General features: G+C 44.7%; 1 protein-coding gene across 1 annotated transcript in view; it reads right to left on the bottom strand.

Annotated features, from left to right (window-relative positions):
- Nucleotides 1-23,757, bottom strand: part of adgrb3 (adhesion G protein-coupled receptor B3) — an 840,122-nt gene that overhangs the window by 513,550 nt on the left and 302,815 nt on the right. The gene's annotated exons all lie outside the window — the stretch shown is intronic.

The raw sequence follows: 23,757 nt of genomic DNA, 5'->3' as shown, positions 1-23,757 counted from the left end.
GGCCTTGGGGAGGGTCCAGATTAGGTTCACAAGAATGATCCCGGGATTGAAAAGCTCGATTTATGAGGAGCGTTTGAGGATTCTGTATCTGTACTCAATGGAGTTTAGAAGGATGAGGGGGGATCTCATTGAAACTTACAGAATACGGAAAGGCCAGGGTAGAGTGGACGTGTGGAATTTGTTTCCATTAGTAGGAGAGATTAGGATCCGAATGCACAGCCCTAGAGTAAAGGGACGAACGACCCTTTAGAACTGAGATAAGGAGGAATTTCTTCAGCCAAACTATTTAAATCTATGGAAACCATTGCCACAGAAGGCTGTGGAATGCCAGGTCATTGAGTGTATTTAAGACAGAAATAGGTTCTTCATTGGTAAAGGGATCAAAGGTTATGGGGAAAAGGCAGGAGAATGGAGTTGAGAAACCTATCGTTCATGATTGAATGGCGCAGCAGATTCGATGGGCCGAATGGCCTAATTCTGCTCTTATATCTTATGATCTTATGACTGTCTGTGTGGCGTTTGCCCATTCTCCCCATGTCTGTGTGGGTTTCCATCAGGTGCTCCTGTTTCCTCCCACACTCCAAAGATGTGCAGATTAGATGGATTAGCCAAGGTAAATATGCAGCATTATGGGGATAGGGCTAGGGAAGGGGACTGGGTGGGATGATCTTTTGGAGAGTCAGTGCAGACTCAACGGGCAGGATGGCTTTTTTCTACACTGTAGGGGTTCTACGGCTCAGAATGTGTGGGCTTACATATCAGGTGCATTCAAGGAGAAGCATGTGAGAGAGAAGGGAACAGAGGGTTACAATTTAGATGAGGAATGATTGGAGGAGGCTGAAATGGAGCATAAACACTAACATGGACTGGTGGGACAGAATGACCTATTTCTTCCTTGCTAATCCTTTTTAATATTTGACCCCTCACACTTTAGCTTTATGGATCTAACAATAGCAATGCATCAATATTTCACATTGCCATGAAATAGAAGTTACCCTGGGCGTAATTCCTGGGCACCAGGGTAGAACTGACTAGAGGCGATCTTGCCAAAGAAATTCTAAGTGCTGAATGAGCGCGAAAACGGGAGAAATTCATGCCTCTTTTGGGGGCGACTTAAGTAACAAAGTCTGAGGCAGCACATGGAATCTGAGGAATATCAGGAGAGATAGGGACCCCTTTCTATGCGCTCGTTCCCCACTTACCTGAAGCTCCCATAGTCAGAGCAGCTCTGAAAGGCACTTGCTGGAAGGTTAGCCTCCAGCCCTCTACCTAACACTGGCAAGAAGCCCAGCTGCTGCTGTAACATATCGCAAGAGGAGATCATCCTCTCTCTTAGCCTCATTGCCCATTCAACAAGTGTCACTTGATGGGTGATACTGTACAAAATACAGGGCACTCACTGCAAAATCAAACCTTGTCTTGGTCAGGGGGACAAGGCAGATAAAAATCTTTCTGTGCCTTAGCTCCCATTTCACACACTATTCTTACAGTCCTATGTTTCCAGTCTGGACCCGATTGCACACTGGTCAAGCCTCCTGCTGTCTCCTCCTGTTTTATTGTTCATATTCCTGCTGGCCTTTATCTGTTCTAATGTTATTGCCTATAACTGTGACAGAGCCTCCAGAAAATTATAATTTTAAAAGAACAATTTGAATTTAACACAATAAAACATCTCCAGGAGCTTCACTGGACCATTACCAAACAAGATTTTTGTAGACAGGCGAACTCCACTCCAATGAAGCGGGATGCGGAATGCTTAGTGATGCAAATTGGGTTTAGCCATCTTGTTTTATTTATTTTATTCATTCGTGGACATGGGCGTCGCTGGCTGGCCAGCATTTATTGCCCATCTCTAGTTGATAATCAACCACATTGTTGTGGCTCTGGAGTCACATGTAGGCCAGACCGGGTTAGGACGGCAGATTTCCTTCCCTATTAGTAAACCAGATGGGTTTTCCTGACAATGAACAATGAACAAAGAGCAAAGAAAATTACAGCACACGAACAGGCCCTTCGGCCCGCCACGTCTGTACCGACCACGCTGCCTGACTGAACTAAAGCCCTCTACCGTTCCGGGGACCATATCCCTCTATTCCCATCCGATTCATATATTTGTCAAGATGCCCCTTAAAAGTCACTATCGTGTCTGCTTCCACTACCTCCTCCGGCAGTGAGTTCCAGGCACCCACCAGCCTCTGTGTAAAAAAACTTGCCTCATACATCTCCTTTAAACCTTGCCCCTCGCACCTTAAACCTATGCCCCCTAGTAATTGACTGTTCCACCCTGGGGAAAAAGCTTCTGACTATTCACTCTGTCCATGCCTCTCATATTCTTGTCGGCTTCTATCAGGTCTCCCCTCAACCTCAGTTGTTCCAGTGAGAACAAACCAAGTTTCTCCAACCTCTCCTCATAGCTAATGCCCTTCATCTAGGCAACATCCTGGTAAATCTTTTCTGTACCCTCTCCAAAGCCTCCACTTCCTTCTGGTAGTGTGGCGACCAGAATTGAACACTATATTCCAAGTGCGCCTAACTAAGGTTCTATAAAGCTGCAACATGACTTGCCAATTTTTAAACTCAATGCCCCGGCCGATGAAGGCAAGCATGCCGTATGCCTTCTTGACTACCTTCTCCACCTGTGTTGCCACTTTCAGTGACCTGTGTACCTGTACACCCAGATCCCTCTGCCTTTCAATACTCTTAAGGGTTCTGCCATTTACTGTATATTTCCTATCTGTATTAGACCTTCCAAAATGCATTACCTCACATTTGTCCGGATTGAACTCCATCTGCCATCTCTCCGCCCAAGTTTCCAACTGATTTCATGAAACCGATGGTTTCATGGTTATCAGTAGATTCTTCAATCCAGATTTTTAAAATTTGAATTCAAATTCCACCAGCTGCTGAGGCGGGATTCATACCTGGGTCCCCAGAACATTAGCTGAGTTTCTGGATTAACAGTCTAACGATTAGACCACTAGGCCATCGCCTCCCCATTGAACTATGAGTTCTAATCATTTTAGTCTTTTCAAAAAAGTCAATTTTTATAAGTTCAATTCAGGTTTCTAGCCAGTATATTAAAATAATTATTTCAGCATAAAGCACATCCTCATGACAAGCTTAGTAATCTGCGTTCATCCTTCATGCAACTCCATGCTAAACTCTCTGTAATCAGATTTCTGCCCCGTTGCAAAATCTAAATGCCTCTGATCAGAATTATAAATGACCTATTTTGTGACTGTAACCTTGGCGCACTTTCCTTCATCATCCTCCTCCACCTCTGTGCAGCCTTTGACACAGTGAACCACACCAGGCTGGTGGGAGAATGTCCTCACTACTCCTTTTATAGTGATAACCACCTGAGAGGGCAAGTGGTACTTAATAGCCCAACCAAAAGACAGGAAGACAGTCTGAAATCACAGTACTCACCCTATATTGCATTTAGATACCAGCCTTGATTCTGTTCTAAGACCTGGAGTGGACAAAACCTGCACAATCTTCTAAGTCAGATGTAAGAGTGGTACACGGAGCATATTAAGGCTCATGCACTATTAATGACAATCTGGCACTGACTCGGCATTTTGCCTGTCAGTAATGACCCACACAGTCTGTTTCACAAACAGATTTCATGTAATTGTGTACACACATTCTTATGCACAGTTCCAGTATGTATTATATGCCAATTACTAAAATGATCATTTAGTTACTATCTCTCAGACCACTTGCATAACATGTCCATACTGTCAATCATTATTGCAATAAGCACTTGGATGCACGATTTGGTGTTATTGGTGAATATTCTCACACTGCTCTTTTCTGAATTGAGTTGGCTCAGTTTGGTAGCACTCTCAGCTCTGGCTCAGCTTCTTGGTTAGTTTAAAATGTCCTTCTGTGTGTGTTTTCTGGTGTTGTTATCTGAGAGTGAAATATTATATTGAATGAAAATCAAATGGTTTCTCCAAGGCAGGCAAGCCATTCTATCAAATCAGGTGGTGATGATGAAGAACAACCATATTGTTTTTGATTCATTTGTAGGCATCATAAAAAGTCTCACAACAGCAGGTTAAAGTCCAACAGGTTTATTTGATGGACTTTAACCTGGTGTTGTGAGACTTCTTACTGTGCCCACCCCAGTTCAACGCCGGCATCTCCACACCATTTATAGGCATTGTGGCCCAGCATTTATTACCCATCCCTAAATGCCCTTCAGGGGGCAGTTAAGAGTCAACCATTGCTGTGGGTCTGGAGTCACGTCTAGGCCAGACCAGGGAAGGATGGTAGATTTCCTTCCCTAAAGGGCATTAGTGAAACAGATGGGCTTTCACAGCAACTATTTCATGGTCATCATCAGACTATTAATTCCAGATTTTTTTAAAATCAAATTTCACCATCTGCCGTGTGGGATTCGAACCCAGAGTCCCCAGAACATTATCTTGAGTCTCTGGATTACTAGTCCAGTGACAATACCACTACGCCACTGCCTTCCCTGCAAGCAAAGATTTAACTATATGGTTGAATTGTGTGACATTTCCAGTCATAGTAGTATGCCTACAGTACAGAAGGAGGCCATTCAAACCATTGAGTCTGCACCGACTCTCTAACAGAACATCCCACCCAGGCCCTATCCCCATAGCCCCACATATTTACCCCGCTAATCCCCTAACCTAAACATCTTTGGACACTAAGGGGCAATTTAGAATGGCCAATCCACTAACCTGCACATCTTTAGACTGTGAGAGGAAACGGAGCACCCGGAAGAAACCCATGCAGACATGGGGAGAATATGCAAACTCCAAACAGACAATAACCCGAGGCCGGAATTGAACCCGGGTGCCTGGCGCTGTGAGGCTGCATTGCTAACCACTGTGCCACCTCGCTTTCTTTCTATTTCCCTGTGTTAGTTGTAATGTTATAGGCTGCTTCAAAGCTCATTCGGTCAAAGCTGGAGCACAGAAATATAAGACAGTCACCAATGAATGCAATAAGAAATTCAGGAGAAACTTTTTTTTAACCCAGAAGTCATAGAAATCATCATAGAAATCATCATAGAAACCCTACAGTGCAGAAGGAGGCCATTCGGCCCATCGAGTCTGCACCGACCACAATCCCACCCAGGCCCTACCCCCACATATTTACCCGCTAATCCCTCTAACTACACATCTCAGGGACAATTTTTAACTTGGCCAATCAACCTAACCCGCACATCTTTGGACTGTGGGAGGAAACCGGAGCACCCGGAGGAAACCATGTTGTTCCCATGTTGAGAAGAAAGGCATAGAAGCATTGAGGGGGAAGTGGATAAGCACATTAGGCAGAAATGAATAGAAGGCAGTAATAGGTTGGGATGAAGTTAAGTGTAAGAAACTTCATGTGGGGTATAAACATCAGCAGAGACCAATTTGTTTGATGGAATTCATTATTTAGCCCCTTGGTTTTGTTATTTTGCTTCCATACTGAGGGCAACACACTGACTTTCCACATCCTTCGTCTTAAATAAAATACACTTTCTGCTGTTCTTCCCACAAGTTTAACTCCCAGATCAATCCAGTTTAGAATTCTTGCTCACTGCTCAATGTCACTCACAGTCAACATCCCGGGGGTTACCATTGACCAGAAACTGATCTGGACCAGCCATGCAAATACTGTGGCTACTGTGGTTAGAGGCTGCAGCTTCTGTGGTCCTGACTCCCCAAAGTCTGTCAGATTAGCATTCTAATTAGTATTCTGTAACTTGATGCTGTGTCTCTGTGCACTGTTGGAGAACAGATTTTCACTCTATCTGACGAAGGGGCAGCGCTCCGAAAGCTTATGGTATTTGCTACCAAATAAACCTGTTGGACTTTAACCTGGTGTTGTGAGACTTCTTACTGCACCATCTACAAGGCAGATGTCAGGAGTGTAATGGATTACTCTTCATTTGCCTGGATGAGTGCAGCTCCATCAACACTCAAGGAGTTCAACACCATCCAGGACAAAGCAGCCTGCCTAATTGCTCCCCCCTTACACAAATATTCAATCCCTCTATCACTGATGAACAGAGGCAGCTGTGTGTACCATCTATAAGATGCACTGCAGGACTTCACCAAAGGTTCTTTCAGCATCACCTTGCAAACACAAGACATCTATCATCTGGAAAGACAAAGGCAGCACATTCCTGGGAACACCACCACCCGGAGGTTTCCCTCTAAGTCAGTCACCATCCTGACTTGGAAATATATCACTGTTCCTTCACTGTCATTGGGTCAAAATCCTGGAACTCCCTCCTTACAAGTGCTGTGGGTGTACCCAGTTCAAGGAGGCAGCTCACCATCACCTTCTCGATAGCAACTAGAGATGGACAATAAATGCTCGCCTAGCCAGTGACACCCACATCCCATAAATAAACTTTAAAAAATCACATTAAGAATCCACCTGTTTCAGTGACAAATATAAAATATCATGAATTCAGCACAAAAGCTCTACAATCCATAGAACCATAGAAAATTACAGCTCAGAAACAGGCCTTTTGGCCCTTCTTGTCTGTGCCGAACCATTTTATGCCTAGTCCCACTGACCTGCACTTGGACCATATCCTTCCACACCCCTCTCATCCATGAACCCGTCCAAGTTTTTCTTAAATGTTAAAAGTGACCCCGCATTTACCACTTTATCCGGCAGCTCATTCCACACTCCCACCACTCTCTGCGTGAAGAAGCCCCCCCTAATATTCCCTTTAAACTTTTCTCCTTTCACCCTTAACCCATGCCCTCTGGTTTTTTTCTCCCCTAGCCTCAGTGGAAAAAGCCTGCTTGCATTCACTCTATCTATACCCATCAAAATCTTATACACCTCTATCAAATCTCCCCTCAATCTTCTACGCTCCAGGGAATAAAGTCCCAACCTATTCAATCTCTCTCTGTAACTCAGCTTCTCAAGTCCCGGCAACATCCTTGTGAACCTTCTCTGCACTCTTTCAATCTTATTTACATCCTTCCTGTAACTAGGTGACCAAAACTGTACACAATCCAACCATGTTCAGGCTACAAGTCAATTCTAGTTTTCATTTCTCATCAGACTAATTGCTTTTTGACTCTTTCGGAAACATAAAGAATTGAAGCAAGCCATACAGCCCATCATGCCTGTGGAGCTATCCATCCTATTAGTGCCGCTTCCCCGCTCTTCCCCCAAAACTCCTTTTCAAATATTTCCCCAATTCCCTTTGGAAAGTTAGGACTGAATCTGCTCCCAACGCCCTATCAGGCAGTGAATTCCCGATTATAACAACACATCATGTTGCAAATTCTCTTAAATCTGTGTCCTCTGGTAACCAAGCATTCTGCCAAGGAAACAGCTCCTTTTTATTTACACAATTAAAACAGTTTTGTGCATCCAATTGAATATCTCTTTTGCCTTTTCTGCTCAAAAGACAACAGTCTCAGCTTGGTATGACCAAAGTCCCTCCAGTCAGCTGCCGGTCTAGGAAATCTCTTTTGCACCCTTTCTCAAATAAGGACACCCTTCTTAAAGTGCAATGTCTGGCATTGACTCACAGTACCCACAGCTGAAGCCTAAGCAACTTCTTTTTTGGTTTAACACCAACTCCCTGGATTTTGGATCCTATGCTCCTGTTTACAAAGCCCGGGATTGTGTATGCCGCCCAAACCCAGGACCACTTCCATCTAGAAGGACAAGGGCAGCAGATACATAGGAACACCACCACCTGCAAGTACCCCTCTAAGGCACTCACCATCCTGACTTGGAAATTTATCACTGCTCCTTCGCAGTTGCTGGATCAAAATCCTGGAATTCCCTCCCTAACGGCATTGTGGGTCAAGCCACAGCATGTGAATTGCAGCGATTTAAGAAGGCAGCTCACCACTGCCTTCTAAAGTTATTAGTGTCGCAAGTAGGCTCACATTAACATGAAGTCACTGCGAAAATCCCCAACTTGCCACACTCTGGCGCCTGTTTGGGTGCACTGAGGGAGAATTTAGCATGGCCAACGTACCTAACCAGCACGTCTTTTGGATTGTGGGAGGAAACCGGAGCATCCGGAGGAAACCCACGCAGACACGGGGAGAACGTGCAGACTCCACACAGACAGTGACCCAAGCCAGAAATTGAACCCAGGTCGCTGGTGCTGTGAGGCAGCAGTGTTAACCGCTGTGCCAACCTCACCCTTTCTCAAACAAGTTCACCCTTCTTAAAGTGCAATCATAGAATCCCTACAGTGCAGAAGGAGGCCATTTGGTCCATCGAGTCTGCACCGACCACAATCCCACTCAGGCCCTATTCCCATAACCCCACGTATTTACCCTGCTAATCCCCCTGACACTAAGGGTCAATTTAACATAGCCAATCAACCTAACCCGCACATCTGTGGACTGTGGGAGGAAACCGGAGCACCCGGAGGAAATCCATGCACATGGGGAGAATGTGCAGACTGCACACAGGCAGTGACCTGAGGCCGGAATTGTCTGGCATTGACCCACAGTACCCTCAGCTGAGGCCGAAGCAACTTCTTTTCGACCAATTCCCTGGCTTTTGTATCCTATGCTCCTGTTAATTATGCCCAGGATTGTGTATGCTCTGTGGACCTGTCCATATTGCTGGCCAAGCCCCATTTTTCATATATGTTCCCTCTACTAAAATTGAGTCACCATCTCCAAAACTGCCCTCACTGGAGGCCAAAGCTCCATCTCAAAAAGCATTCTTAATTTGATTAGAGGCAAGGCAGAACTGGTGTTTAATTTTTAGCTTTGTGCCACAAAATGCTTAATGACAATTAAAATACTTAACACTGGCCACAGTGTGGGGAGAGAAAAGCATTCCTCTGTTGCCTCAATCTCACAGATACAGGTTGTAAAGGCGAAACTAGTCATGAATCTGCCACACTCGCTGCTTTATAATAGCTATTCTGGACTTACTGCCAATTGCAGCAAAGTGAAGCAGCAGTCATGGATTTTATTTTAGAGCAACACGGAAAGCCCCATTTCACTCTGTAACATAAATTCTTGTATTTATGTTAAGCCGTGGAGTTGGGGTTCGGGGAACTGGCTCCCACTCAGTTACCGAATTCAACTCGAGTCTGCTTTAGACGCAATCCCTTGTATTAACATTCTGCCGGGCGAGTAAAAGGGCTGCTGTCAGAGAAACAGAAGGACTAAGGGAAATGTAATATAAATAATGATGACAACTCTGCCGCATGAATCACAAAACAAAAATATTCGCGCAGTTCCCAGGGCACGCATGTGGGATCGAAAGATCACCTCAATGTCAAAGTCCTTCAGTTCCACATCCTCAGAGTGGAAATGAAGCAGAAACCAAATGGAATACATTAATTTCGATGGGAGTCGATTCGGGAAATTGCTCCCAAAAAGCAAGGAAGAATCGCAGCTGATGCTTTCGGTGGTAATCAATATTAATGTTATACGTTTCATTCTTAGCTCATAGAATAATTCTGCATTCTTGACATTAGTATCTGCATTTCTGAAGAGTACATTCTGTACTTAGACAGCTGCCTGCATTAATTTGGAGAGCATGTTTCTTCTTAAATACAGAGGCTCGTACAGCCCAATCGCATCAAGACTGTTTGCTACAGCACACAGACAATAGGCTCACAACTTCAAAAACACTGGACAAAGGTGTGGGTGAAATCTGAGTGTGTTTGTTGTGTTGGGGGATTGGGTCGGGGTGCAAACCTATCCTTGCTGCAAGTCTGAGGTTAAAAACAAAACCCTATTCTTTGTGCTGTCCTCTTTGAATTGGCCCAGAAATATCTTTAAATTACTTCCCAATAGCTGGCAATCTAGAATGTGTTGAAATATGCTAATAGTCCCCCCATCCCCCTGCATTATCCTTTCTAACTCAACCCTCACAGCTTCTGTCTGAGCAGCACCATCAAGAAAAGATTTTCTTTTTGATTGCTCTCATTGTGTGCTTATTAACAATCTCACCCCGCTCTCTATTTGCCTTTTCAAGTTCTCCTGAATGTTTGCCACCAGGAATATTTAGTTCCCAGTCTTATCCAGCTGGCTGTAGTCAAATTATCCCTAAAGCTATATTCTGTTGTCCCTCCAATCTAATTTATGTCATGAGTTCCATTCCTAATGTTTTATGCATTGGTGTATCAATTTTATAAGTCTTTTTATCCTTTGCTATGCTTCTTGGTACCTTCTTCCCATTTATTTTGCTTTTAAAACTCTATTTTCTTACCCATTTTAATCTTACTACTTTTCAATGCTTTGTCCCTTCATGTCCCAATTCTCTTTCTGCATCCAGACTTTTGTCAGTTTCCATAGCTAGTTATTTCCGGAACAGGTCACAAGTCTCTTATAGCTTGATAAGGCACCACTCCACATCAAGCAAAGCTGACCAGGAGTCTCTGCCGCTCTTACTGCCAGCCACCGGCATGTTTGGAAGGATTTGTAGGTAGATTCTCAACCTGTTTGACTGCATTATGAATGCATCTCCTTCGGCCATCAAGTCCTGGGGTGAGACTCGATCCTGGAACTTCTGGCTCAGAGGCAGGGACGCTACCACTGCGCCACAGTTTAATTTCTTTTACTCCATTCTAAAAGTTACAAAGTGTTACAAAGGGTGGACAGGGCAAGCCATCAGGGCAATTCATCTCCTTGCTTGCTCCAAAACCAATTCAAATTGAATCCAATTAATGGTCCCCACAAGAGAGACATACAAAATCCAAGCTGACAAGAAAAGGCATTGCACCTTATATTGGGCTTAATACCCTCCCCCAATATACTGTAAGCTAAATTTATTCCCCTTAGGTCTATTGCACTTTTTCATCAAGGTCATTAATACCATGAATGGCAGAGCAGGCTCGAAGGGCCGAATGACTTACTCCTGCTCTAGTTTCTATGTTACCAATTGGGTTTAGGTTAAACTTGCCCTACCGATGGAGCTTTCTCTTGCCTCCACTTCTCAAGCAAATTGCCCAGAAAAAATGAAACCCTTTCTTAAACATGGGTGAATTTAGCATGGCCAATGCACCAGCATGTCTTTTGGACTGTGGGAGGAAACCGGAGCACCCGGAGAAAACCCACGCAGACACGGGGAGTACATACAAACTCCACAAAGACAGTGACCCAAGTCAGGACCCGGGTTCCTGGCGCTGTGAGGCAGCAGTGCTAACCACTGTGCCACCATGTCATCCCAAGGCTGTGATGGACAGGTCTCTCAGGGAATTAAAGGTTATGGGGAGTGAGCAGCGAAATGGAGATGAAGCCCAAGATAGACCAGGATCATATTAAATGCCAGAGCAGGCTCAATGGGCTGAGTGGTTCATTCTTCCTATTCCTTGTGTTAGTATTTGAATTGCTGTTCCTTTCCTGCACAAGAAAATGCTCTAACCTGAGTGCACAGAAGGAGCCCATTCAGCCAGTGTTGTATTTCTGAAAGAGCTCCCTACTTAGTCCTATTCTACATGAGAAACACAGTTCTTCAATTCTTTTATCTTCAAATATTTATTCACTTCCCTTCTCGGAGGGATTCAGCATCCACAGTAGCTTCTGATCAGGCGCTACATGTTATAACAACCTTCCATGCAGAAAGAAAAATCTCTGGTAACCTCTCCCTTTGTTCAGTTAATGATGTCTCAAATTTATGGCCTCAACATATTGACTCATCAAGCAGTAGAGCAATCTGCTTTCGCAAAACCTCCCTTAACTTTGAGTTTGTCTATCAGATGTCATCTCAACCTTCTTTGTTCCAACAGAAATTTTTGTTTTCAACCAGGCAATTGCAGTTTACATTGTCCTGCGTGGTGCTATCCATTTTATATTTATTTTAGATCTCACAATACTCCCTTTGTCCCGTGGTTTGAACAGGCTGAGTGTGTGGGCATATGCACGGCAGATGCAGTATAATGTGGATAAATGTGAGGTTATCAACATTGGTAGCAATAAAAGGAAGACAGATTATCATGTGAATGAGTGTAAATTTAGAGAGGTGGATACTCAGCGAGACCTTGATGTCCTTGTGCATCAGTCACTGAGAGTAAGCGTGCAGGTACAGCAGGCAGTAAAGAAGGAAAAATGCTATGTTGGCCTTCATAGCAAAAGGATTTGAGTATAGGGATAGCGATGTTTTGCTGCAATTTTATGGGGCGTTGGGAAGGTCACACCTGGAGTATTGTGTGCAGTTTTGGTGACGTTATCTGAGGAAGGATGTCTTTGCTATAGAGGGAGTACAGCAAAGATTTACCAGATTGATTCCTGTGATGGTAATTCTGTCATGTGAGGAGAGACAGTTAGGATTATATTCACTGGAGTTTAGAAGAGTGAGTGGGGATCTCATAGAAACTTATTAAATTCTAACAGACTTAGACAGCGTAGATTCAAAAAGAATGTTTCCAATGGTGGGGAAGTCCAGAACTAGGAGTCATAGTTTGAGGAGTTTCACCTTTTAGAAATGAGATGAGGATTCACCCAGACGATGGTGAATGTGTGGAATTCACTCCCACAGAAAGTTGTTGAGGTCAAAATATTGTCTGATTTCAAGAAGAAATTAGATATAGGTCTTGGGGCTAAAGGGATCAAGGGTTATGGGAAGAAGGGGATCAGGAGATTGAATTCAATGATCAGCCATGATCAAAATGAATGGTGGAGCAGGCTCGAAGGGCCAAATAGTCTACTTCTGCTTTCTATGTTTCTTTCTTCAGGGACAGCAGCTTTTGAAATCAAAATGAATAAAGAAATCATTTTTTTTAAGCACCGGGAGACCTCTGATTGGGGGCTGTGGGGTTGCAACTAGGGGACTATAATTCTTCTTATATTTCCAAATTGCATTTAATTCTGGTGCGTAGGAGAACTCTCAGTGAATCTGCACAGATGCTACTGTGAAGCTGTTGTGTGCAGTTAGAGCAGTTTTATGGGAAGCATGAAAAGTAAGCAATCTCATGTAATGCTTAAATAATCCTTAAACAATTCACAGAATTACATCGAACAAAGTCTATTGACTTTTGAGGTTGGCCATGGAAAATGAATTACTGACAGACGATGCACATAACAATTGTAATGGACCAAGTAGTGTCATAGTGTGTGCACAGGGAGTTCTTTAGTATCTGAGAAAATGTTCTTCTTCAGACAAGTGGTCACACAATCTCGGAATTGTCCGCAGTGTTTTGGATCAGAATCACAGAACAGTATTCGTCACCAGTTGCTGATGCTTGGACCAGGTAGGAGGTGAGTGAAGCACGAGCAAAGGAGACTGAGCCCAACAAATTTGCCACATGCCCCAGTGGAACCAGGGGTAACCACCATATCACAAACATTCGGGTAATATGGAGAACGAGTGGTGCCATTTTAACTGAATTTGCTGGATGTGGTTAGCACAGCTGCCTCAGTGCCAGGACTCGGGTTTGATTCCCGGCTTGGGTCACTGTCTGTGCGGAGTCTGCATGTTCTCCCGTGACTGTGTGGGTTTCCTCCAGGTGCTCCGGTTTCCTCCCACAGTCCGAAAGACATGCTGGTTAGGTGCATTGGTCATGCTAAATTCTCCCTCAGTGTACCCGAACAGGCGCCGGAGTGTGGCGACTGGATTCTAGGCTTTTTAAAAAATTCATTTATGGGATGTGGGCATCGCTGGCTAGGCCAGCATTAATTGCCCATCCCTCATTGTCCTTGAGAAGGTAGTGGTGAGCTACCTTCTTGAACCGCTGCAGTCCCTGAGGTGCAGTTACACCCGCAGTGCTCTTAGGGAGTGAGTTCCAGGTTTTTGACCCAGCGACAGTGAAGGAACGGCGATATATTTCCAAATCAGAATGGTGAGGGACATGGAGGGGAACCTCCAGTTGGTGGTGTTTCCAGGTATCTGCTGATGCCCTGTTCTTCTAGATGGTAGTGGTCGCGAACTTGGAAGGTGCTGCCTAAGGAACCTTGATGACCTCCTGCAGTGCATCTTGTAGATAGTACACACTCTGCTACTGTTCGTCAGTGGTGGTAGGATTGAATGTTTGTGGAAGGGAGAGGAATCAAGAGGGCTGCGATGGTATCGAGCTTCTTCAGTGTTGCTGGAGCTGCACTCATCCAGGCAAGTGGAGCATTTTCTATCGCACTCCTGACTTGTGCCTTGTAGATGGTTGACAGGCTTTGCGGAGTCAGGAGGTGAGTTACTCACCTCTGGCCTGCCTCTGGTAGCCACAGTATTTATATGGCTAATCCAGTTCAGTTTCTGGTCAATGGTAGCCCCCCAGGATGTTGATTGTGGGGGAATTCAGCAATGATAATGCCATTGCATGTCAAGGGGCGATGGTTAGATTCTCTCTTGTTGGAGATGATCATTGCCTGGCACTTGTGTGGCATGATTGTTACTTGCCACTTGTCAGTCCAAGCCTGGATATTGTCCAGGCCTTGCTGTATTTGGACATTGGACTGCTTCAGTATTTGAGGAATTGCAAATAATATTGAACATTGTGCAGTCATCAGCAAACATCGCCACCTCTGACCTGATGATGGAGGGAAGATCACCGAGTCAATGAGTAAATAGACCTTAATTGTGTAACAGTAACAGGCTGGAAAGTCAGTTCTAATAGAGTTCCACTAACTTTGCACAAGATTTTTTTTCTGACAACATTCCAGAAAGATTCAGGTGTTCAATAAACAACAATGTTTTTAAGCCAAATACGGTCGGTTGTAGCTTATTTTGTTGCCTTGGTGAATTGAACTCCGAAGAGAAATGCATGGATTTCTTTACTTCTGATCCTCCTATGAGGAGATTCTAAGTGCTGATTGAAGGTTCGCATTTGCAAGTGACAGCAGGATTATTGTCAAAGACCAGCTCCTCCAGCCAATGGAAGACAGGGCAAACAGAGAATGCTGATGTCACATGAGGTAGGGAGCAATGCAAATCAGACCACCTGGGGCAGGTGCCGAATTGAGTTCCCCTGGGCCTCACAGTGGTGCAGTAAGGCTGAGGAAAGACTCCTTGGCGGAAATATGCAGCGCAACTCTGCAAAACCACTTGGGACAGTCCTCAATACATCCTGCCCTGTGTCAATGGAAGCTGGGGTGACCACCATTCTCAATTTTCCTGCAGAACCGTCAACGTCCCAGACATCGAGTGAGGATGCCCCAGGAGCCAGCAGAAGCTTGGTCATTGTGTGCCACCAGTTCCTCTGACTCTTCATGCTTGGTGTCTGGTGCCATACCCATTGCTCTTCCATCCTCCTCCCTGCCTCTATGTTCTGAGGCATCTATATCTAAACTGCTGCTTGGTGTCATGGGTGGGTGAGGGGGGTGGGAGAAACAGAGGGTGCTCCGGTGAATGAAGTGTTTCAGACCACTGAAATCTGCAAAGAGAGAACAAAACATACAGTGAGCCATTTCTGTAGGTCCATTGATACAGACATTTAGTGTAACAGTAAAATAGGAAAAATAGTCATGGGATGTCAAAATTGATAGCATGAATGTGGTACACACATGAGGGTTGAAGCTCACTCCCAATTTCTCATTTGGTCCAGTTCCCACAGGTTCACTTCCTATAGCAAATGGAGTCAACATCTTCAGTCTGTCTCCACCACTACCTGTAGAAGTCCTCACATTTCCATTCCTTATCTTTAAAGAAAGCATCAGATCACATTATAACATGGCTAATCAATCATTTGGCCAATTCCCTGATACGTTAGCTCTGATAATTCAACTGGCTCAATTTATTTTACATCCATGTAAAATTCTGATATTCACTATATTTATATATGTAGCCGATTGGAACAGAGCTTATGATCGATTATAATGGATCAAAGCTGTGACATTCCAGTACAGAGGTTATTGCAGGAACACGGGACCTCGGTGCAGGAGTAGACCATTTGGCCCTTCTAGCACGTCCCACTGTTTAATATGATTGTGATTGATCTGGTTGTTATCTAAACCCTACTTTCCTGTCTGCCCCATAACCCTCGACTCCTTTGTCTATCAGAAATCTGTCTAACTCTGCCTTGAATAAATTCAATGACCCAGCCTTCATACTCTCTCGGGAAGAGAATTTCACTGTCTAATCAACCTCTTAGAGGAAAACGCTCTGCTCATCTCTGTCCTAAAAGATCTCTTATTCTTAAACTCTGCCCCCTGATTCTGGTATCTTCCACAAAGGAAACATCCTCCTGGTATCCACCCTATCAAATCCCCTCAAGATCTCATGTGTTTTAATAAGATCACCTCTCATTCTTATAAACTCCAATAGGTACAGGCCAAACCCATTCAACCTTCCTTCATAAGATAGGCCCTTCATCCCAGAAATCAGTTGTGTGAACCGTTTCTGAGTTGTTTCTAACGCTGTTAAATCTTTTTTCAAATAAGGAGACCAAAAATGTAGACAGTATTCCAGGTGTGGTCTCACCAAAGGCCCTGTTCAGCTGCAGTAAAACGTCCTTCTGTTATATTCCATTCTCCTTTCAATGAACACCAACATTTCAGTTGCCTTCCTAATCATTTGCTGTACCTGCAGACTAACTGTTTGTTACTCCTATAGCGGGACACCCTACATCCCTCTATAGCAGAGAGTTCTGCAATCTCATCTCTCCATTTAAATAATATTCTACTTTTCTATTCTTCCTGCCAAAGAGGATAACAAAGAACAAAACAAGAACAAAGAACAATACAGCACAGGAACAGGCCCTTCGGCCCTCCAAGCCTGCGCCGCTCATGTGCCCACTAGACCATTCTTTTGTAGCCCTCTATTCCCAGTCTGTTCATGTGGTTGTCTAGATAAGTCTTAAACGATCCCAGCGTGTCTGCCTCAATCACCTTGCTTGGCAGTGCATTCCAGGCCCCCACCACCCTCTGTGTAAAATACGTCTCCCTGACATCTGTGTTGAACCTTGCCCCCCCTCACCTTGAACCCGTGACTACTTGTGTTCGTCACCTCCGACCTGGGAAAAAGCTTCCCACTGTTCACTCTATCTATGCCCTTCATAATTTTATACACCTCTGCCCCTCATCCTCCGTCTTTCCAGGGAGAACAACCCCAGTTTACCCAATCTCTCCTCATAGCTAAGACCCTCCATGCCAGGCAACATCCTGGTAAACCTTCTCTGTACTCTGTCCAAAGCCGCCACGTCCTTCTGGTAGTGTGGCAACCAGAACTGGATGCAGTATTCCAAATGTGGCCTAACCATCGTTCTATACAGCTGCAACATCATATGCCAACTTTTATATTCTATGCCCCGTCCAATAAAGGCAAGCATACCATATGCCTTCTTCACCACCCTCTCCACCTGTGCTGCCACCTTTAAGGATCTGTGGACTTGTACCCCAGGTCCCTCTGTGTGTCTATACTCCTGATGGGTCTGCCATTTATTGTATAGCTCCTCCTTACATTAGATCTACTGAAATGCATCATTTCGCATTTGTCTGGATTACGTTCCATCTGCCATTTCTCCGCCCAATGTTCCCGCCTATCTATATCCTGCTGTATTCTCTGACAATGTTCATCACTATCCGCAACTCCAGCAACCTTCGTGTCGTCCGCAAACTTACTGATCACACCAGTTCAGATTTTCCTACATTATACCCCATCTGCCAAATATTTGCTCACTCATCTACATGTTCCTGCAATAACCTGCCTGTATCCCTTTGCAGACTCTCTACCTCCTCTTAACAACTTATTTTCCTACCTATCTTGGCGATATCAGTAAATATAGCTACCATACATTTGGTCCCTTCATCCAAGTCATTGATAGAGATTGTAAATAGTTGAGGCTGCAACACTGATCCCTGTGGTTCTCCACTTGCCAACCTGAAAAAGAACCATTTATTTCTACTCTTTGCTTTCTGTCAGCTAAGCAATTCTTTATCTGTGTCAACACATTAGGATGCAGGTTACTAGGTCCTGGGGACTTGTCAACCTGTATGATTAAAGCTTTTCCCTAGCGATGGTGATTATTTTAGGCTTCTCCCTCCCTTTTGTTGAAGTGGAAACTTTCCTGCTTCTTGACTGTGTTAGAAAGACTCAACAAAATTCGTTCCGACTAAATAACTTAGTCTTTATTTATGAAGGACTGCATGCAGTATTGGCTTGAAACTTGAGTTCAGAGAGCAGTTAGTACAACTTGCTAATTCCTTCTCAAGTCCGCGCTTACAATAAGAAACAGTTCAGTATTTATACAAAATCATTATCAGTTTGCGTGACCAGAGCTTATTCAGGAATTTGATCAGTAATAGAATCTTAAGCAATGTCATTAATCATGGCACAACCTGCTGACCTCCTAGAACTCTTTGTCTCATCATTCATACCCTTATCTTGTCCTTTGATGTAACAGAAAGAGGTCGGTGACTCCTTCATCCCTGACCTTATCTTGTCTTGTCTTACATCAACTCCTTCATCCCTGACCTTATCTTGTCTTGTCTTACATCAACTCCTTCATCCCTGACCTTATCTTGTCTTGTCTTACATCAACGGTTGATGAAGGAAGGGCCGTGGATGTCGTCTATATGGATTTCAGTAAGGCATTTGACAAAGTCCCACATGGCAGATTGGTTAAGAAGGTTAAGGCTCATGGGATACAAGGAGAAGTGGCTAGATGGGTGGAGAACTGGCTTGGCCATAGGAGACAGAGGGTAGTGGTCGAAGGGTCTTTTTCCAGCTGGAGGTCTGTGACCAGTGGTGTTCCGCAGGGCTCTGTACTGGGACCTTTGCTATTTGTGATATATATAAATGATTTGGAAGAAGGTGTAACTGGTGTAATCAGCAAGTTTGCGGATGACACGAAGATGGCTGGACTTGCGGATAGCGTCGAGCATTGTCGGGCAATACAGCAGGATATAGATAGGCTGGAAAATTGGGCGGAGAGGTGGCAGATGGAGTTTAATCCGGATAAATGCGAAGTGATGCATTTTGGAAGAAATAATGTAGGGAGAAGTTATACAATAAATGGCAGAGTCATCAGGAGTATAGAAACACAGAGGGACCTAGGTGGGCAAGTCCACAAATCCTTGAAGGTGGCAACACAGGTGGAGAAGGTGGTGAAGAAGGCATATGGTATGCTTGCCTTTATAGGACGGGGTATAGAGTATAAAAGCTGGAGTCTGATGATGCAGCTGTATAGAACGCTGGTTAGGCCACATTTGGAGTACTGCGTCCAGTTCTGGTCGCCGCACTACCAGAAGGACGTGGAGGCGTTAGAGAGAGTGCAGAGAAGGTTTACCAGGATGTTGCCTGGTATGGAGGGTCTTAGCTATGAGGAGAGATTGGGTAAACTGGGGTTGTTCTCCCTGGAAAGATGGAGAATGAGGGGAGATCTAATAGAGGTGTACAAGATTATGAAGGGGATAGATAGGGTGAACGGTGGGAAGCTTTTTCCCAGATCAGAAGTGACGTTCACGAGGGGTCACGGGCTCAAGGTGAGAGGGGCGAAGTATAACTCAGATATTAGAGGGATGTTTTTTACACAGAGGGTGGTGGAGGCCTGGAATGCGCTGCCAAGTAGGGTGGTGGAGGCAGGCACGCTGACATTGTTTAAGACTTACCTGGATAGTCACATGAGCAGCCTGGGAATGGAGGGATACAAACGATTGGTCTAGTTGGACCAAGGAGCGGCACAGGCTTGGAGGGCCGAAGGGCCTGTTTCCTGTGCTGTACTGTTCTTTGTTCTTTACTCATACAGCCCTAAGTTATGAGGAGTCAGTCTTATCAGGCCTTACAGAGGTCAGGCATTTTGGAATAGCCTGAACTTCTCTGATCTTATTCATGTCTTAAGTTATGCGGAGTCAGCCTTATCAGGTCTTATAGGGGTCAGGCATTTTGAAATAGCTTGGTCAGCCATTCTGATATTGTACCAAATAGTTGACCAATTTTCCCATCATGCTATTCCTTAGTTTGTACAACTTCACACTTTCACCTCTTGATTCTCAAGTACCTTTGAGAAGTTTTCTACTGTGAAGGCAGACTCAAAATACTTGTTCAATGCCTCTTCCATTTTCTTGCTTTCCATTATCAATGGGTGGTACGGTGGAACAGTGGTCAGCACTGCTGCCTCGCAGTGCCTGGGGCCTGGGTTCAATTCCCAGTTTAGGTCACTGTCTGTGAGGAGTCTGCACATTCTCTCTGTGTCTGCGTGCATTTCCTCTGGGTGCTCCGGTTTCCTCCCACTGTCCGAAAGATGTGCTGGTTAGGTGCATTGGCCGTGCTAAATTCTCTCTCAGTGTACCCAAACAGGTGCTGGAGTGTGGCGACGAGGGGATTTTCACAGTAACTTCGTTGCAGTGTTAATGTAAGCCTACTTGTGACACTCATAAATAAACTAAACTAAAAAAAAAACTTTCATGAGGTTCATATCTGACAGGATCAGTGATATTTAGGTTGATCCTAGGATGATCCTGTTTATGGAGGCACTGTCATATGAGGAAAGATTAAATAGGCTGGGTCTTGGAGTTCAGATGAATGAGAGGTGATATGATTGAAAAATATAAGATTCTTAGGGGGTTATTCAGAGTCAATGTTGGGAGGATGTTTCCACTCCTGGGAGAGTGTAGGTCCAGAGGACATAATCACAGAGTAAGGGGATGCTCATGTAAGATGGGTTTGAGGAAGAATTTCTTCTCTCAAAGAGTAGTGAATCTTTGGAATTCTTTACCCCAGGAAGCTGTGGAGGCCGAGTCCTTGAACATTTTCAAGGCTGAGATCCATAAGTTTTTAATCAGTCGGGGCTTTAAGGATTATGGAGGTAGGGCAGGAAAGTGGACTTAGTGAGTGTTAGATCAGGCTCGAAGGGCTGAATAGTCTACACCTGTTCCTATTTCTTACTGTCTTATATTCTGTTCTGCTGTTGACCCAGACTGAGTTAAGAGCATCAAACTCAGGAGCAGGAGTTGGTCATTAGGCCCCTTCAGCCTGCTCTACTGTTCCATAAGGTCATGGCTGATCTGATTGTGATCTCAACTCCACTTTACTGTCTGCCCCCCCCTTAATCCTTGACTCCATTTTGTCCATCAATAATCTATCCAACTCAGCTTTGAGTAAGTTCAAGGGGCAGCACGGCACTGCTGCCTCAAAGCACGACGTACTTGGGTTCAGTTCCAGCCTCGGGTTACTGTTCTCCCCATATTTGCGTGAGTTTCCTCCGGGTGCTCTGTTTTCCTCCCACAGTCCAAAGATGTGCAGGTTAGGTGGATTGGCCATGTTAAATTACCCCTTAGTGTCCAAGGGTTGGGTGGATTAGCCATGGGAAATGCATGGGGTTACTGGGTAGGGCCTGGGTAGAATGCTCTGTTGAAGAGTCGGTGCAGACTTGATGGGCTGAATGGGCTCTTTCTGCTCAGTTGGGATTCTATGACCAAGCCTCCACTACTGGCTGGGGAAGAGAATTCCTTCGACTAACGGCCCGCTGAGAGAAGAAAAATTCTCCTCATCTCGTACTGGAACTAGGTGCCACTGGTATCTAGCATTACTGCAACCTACATTGTAATCATGGAACACCACAGTACTCCTGTGTGTCCCGGTTGGAAAGTAGCTCATGTGACATTTTCATTGAAAACGGCGCAACAAGATTCATGAGTGGAGGGCATGCTGAGTTAGCAAATGAAGAAGACAAAAGGTAGCGATTGATGTGTCTTCGAATCTCCTGGCCTCTGAATATTTGTGTGAAAGGAACAAGAGTTGAATGTTTTCCCAATCAGTTTCTTTTTCCGCCATGTGTTTGTTTGTGGAGAGGCCGGGGATGTGGCTACTGGAACAAGTGTACTGTGCCACATCTGGCTGCATGGAATTGATTCCTGACATCTGCGATGATGGTCTTTTCCTGTTATTCTGGTATATCTCTCTGTGGGCAACACACAAGTCAAAACAAAATGCCTCGTTTCCACATTCAACACTTCTCACATTCTGAGATTTGAGGCTATGCTGTGACACTGGGACTCTGCAGTTGGATTGAGTTAAGGTTGGTCCTCAGGGAATGAACTCACATGACAGGCGACATTTGGGCAACACGGTGGCATAGTGGTTAGCACTGCTGCCTCACATTGCCAGGGACCCGGATTCGATTCCCAGCTTGGGTGACTGTCTGTGTGGAATTTGCACATTCTCCCTGTGTCTGTTTGGGTTTCCTCCGGGTACTCTGGTTTCCTCTCACATCCAAAGATGTGCGGGTTAGATGGATTGGCCACGCTAAATTGCCCCTTAGTGTCGGGGGGACTAGCTAGGGTAAATGCATGGGGTTATGGGGATAGGGCCTGGGTGGGATTGTGGTCATTGCAGACTCGATAGGCTGAATGGCCTCCTTCTGCATGGTAGGATTCTATGATTCTATGACAGCAGGGCTACAAGACAACAATTCGATTACGGGTACAGTATTTCACTGGCTGTAAAAGTGCTATGAGGGACCGTGAAGGATGCTATATCAATGCAAATCCTTTTCTTTTATTCAGGCACTTATACTGTGCCCTTCAGAAAGTGGGAACTAGTTTGGCATTCCAGTAATCATTCACACACATTGGCACAGTGCCATGTGCTCAATTGAATTCAGCAGGGATACTGCCAGATCAAGCTTAATGGATTCTGTGGGAGGTGGAGGAGGGGGGGGGGAGTGGGAGAGTAGGGGGGAGTGGGGGGGAAGCGGTGGTGGTTAGAGGGGATATAATCAGTGTATTGAGAGAGTTGTGCAAGCTAAGGGGGAGAGTCCAGGCTGGGAAGAGGTGTAAGGGGGATGGAACATGAGAGAAAATGTAAGATATTAATTTAAGTCAAGCAAGGTGAATTGGTGAGGTGGTTACAGGTTATTATTTTTATATTATTTTGCGATGACATTTTGTACCGATAGAAATAAATAGTTGGCGCTAGTGGACAATAGAAGATATCTACAGGAGTTTTAAATCCGTAAAAACAATGAAGAGGCAGCTATGGAGGCGGTCTAAATCAATTGGAATGCTCATGTGTGTGTTTTCAATAATAGTGTTCATAAAGTGTAAATAGTATTTGAAATTATGTCCCAATGTTTATGAGGTGATATATCCCAAATTGAAGCCTTCAGAGCACCCGCCTGGATGAAACCAATGACAATCAGGCTCTGACCATCATCACAATCTAGGCTGCAGTACCATTTGCCAGACACAGGTGGCACCCAGTTCCAGTACAACTCAGGTTGGCTCAACGACGCAAAAGGATGTCACAGTTCCTGTCAGACAGGAACACCCATGTCTGGCAAGGGACTGTGACTAAAGTCCAGAAACAATTGGGTATCTGATGATGGTGACAGGTCCAACACTGGTGAAAATCATGGGAAGGCTTGGTTCTAGTAGTTGGCATGATCATTGGTGATTGAAAAAGTTGGGGCATAATTGCATTTGATTTCTGTACGGAACCCCTGCTACTGACCCATACAAGATGGTTGTGATGACAATTGAGTCAGGTTAGAGATGCGTAGTGAATAATTTCACCATACACACTCAAGAGGCAACCAAAGAAGGTTGGCCTTGGGCAGTTGATTATCTCTGTCCTTGTCAATGGTGACATCATGTGAGGCAGCATTACCTAGATAAATGAACTATCCTACTGCATTGAGGTAGCTCCTGTTAATGCTGGACTGTGATGGATTTCCTTAAACAACACAAATGTCAGCACAAGTTATGCATCCATCTCTTGGAGCAGAGGAATGGGAGGAAACGCATGCAGAGACGGGGAGAATGTGCAGACTCCGCACAGACAGTGACCCAAGCCGGGAATCGAACCTGGGTCCCTGGCGCTGTGAGGTAGTAGTGCTAACCACTGTGCCACCTGGCTGTGATGCCTCGCTCTCGCGAATCAGCACATTTCAAAAGTTGATTGAAAATA

This window comes from Mustelus asterias, chromosome 5 (assembly GCF_964213995.1).
Source record: "Mustelus asterias chromosome 5, sMusAst1.hap1.1, whole genome shotgun sequence".
Lineage (NCBI taxonomy): Eukaryota > Metazoa > Chordata > Chondrichthyes > Carcharhiniformes > Triakidae > Mustelus > Mustelus asterias.
The sequence above is the reverse complement of the archived record's forward strand: the minus strand, read 5'-3'. Positions and strand labels throughout refer to the sequence as shown.